This window comes from Octopus bimaculoides, chromosome 6 (assembly GCF_001194135.2).
Source record: "Octopus bimaculoides isolate UCB-OBI-ISO-001 chromosome 6, ASM119413v2, whole genome shotgun sequence".
Classification (NCBI taxonomy): domain Eukaryota; kingdom Metazoa; phylum Mollusca; class Cephalopoda; order Octopoda; family Octopodidae; genus Octopus; species Octopus bimaculoides.
Window position 1 is genome coordinate 20,386,889 of NC_068986.1, and position 882 is coordinate 20,387,770.

The window sequence follows — 882 nt, forward strand, 5'->3', positions numbered from 1 at the left end:
TTATTATTATTATTATTATTATTATTATTAAGGTGGCAAGCTGGCAGAAACTATTATTATTATTATCACCATCATCATTGCAGTAAGATGGCAGAATCATTAGTATTTTGGACAAAATGCTTGACAGCATTTTTCGCAGCTCTTCATATTCTGAGTTCAAATTCCACTGAAGTTAACTTGGCCTTTCATCCTTTTGGAGTTGATAAAATGAGCAGCTCTTGAATGCTGGGGGGTCAGTGTAATTGACTTACCCTCTCTGTCAAAATTGTTGGCCTTGTGCCTTTAGTAGAAAGGATTATTATTATTATTACTAGCTGAACTCGTGCCATCAAATATGAAGGTTAATGGTAGTATTTTATATATAAATAAGGTACATAATAATCACAGATACAAACATTCACATACTTCCCTTGTACATGCACACACACACATATATTCACATGAAGTTGAAACGCTGTTTGAGTTTTTCTTTTCAGCATTGACTGTTCACCATTGCACACACACACATTCACATACCTCCCTTTTACATACACACACAGTTGAAGTGGTCCTGCTACCAGTTTGCCTTCACCCCTTCCTTTCTCATTCATATGTTGTGATGGAGAAAAACACAAGAGTATTATTATTAGTAGTAGTAGTAGTAGTAAGAAGATAGCAAACTGGCAGTCATTAAAAAAATTGGACAAAATGCTTAGCAGCATTTCTTTTAACTCTTGACATTATGAGTTCAAATTCTACGGTCAACTTTCGTCTTTCGTCCCTTCAGGGTCGCTATAAAATAAGCACCAATTGAGCACTGGGGTTGCTGTAATTGATTGACCCCCAACTCCCTGCTAAAATCACTGGACCTGCCTGAATATTTCTAATAATTACTATCTATAT